Genomic DNA, 268 nt, shown 5'->3' with positions numbered 1-268 from the left:
TTGTATCAGTACCAAAACCCTTGCCCCAAATGGACAGTAGCTTCATGTATTTGTACTGGATGAAATTAAGCTTATTACAATTCCTATACCTTTTTTTTTTTTTTAAAATTAGCAGATAAGAATTCAGAATTCTTTATGCCTAATGTTGTTTATTAATAAGTTGTATTATTGCTTAGCACAATCTGTTTTCTCTATATATTTTGAACTCCCTAAAGAGTTAGATTTTGGACTGTATTTTGCAATAAAAACCACAATGAAAAGGATTGGC

Source organism: Aptenodytes forsteri, unplaced genomic scaffold, assembly GCF_000699145.1.
Source record: "Aptenodytes forsteri isolate BGI_AS27 unplaced genomic scaffold, ASM69914v1 Scaffold54, whole genome shotgun sequence".
NCBI classification, from domain to species: Eukaryota; Metazoa; Chordata; class Aves; order Sphenisciformes; family Spheniscidae; genus Aptenodytes; species Aptenodytes forsteri.
Note: the sequence above shows the minus strand (reverse complement) of the source record.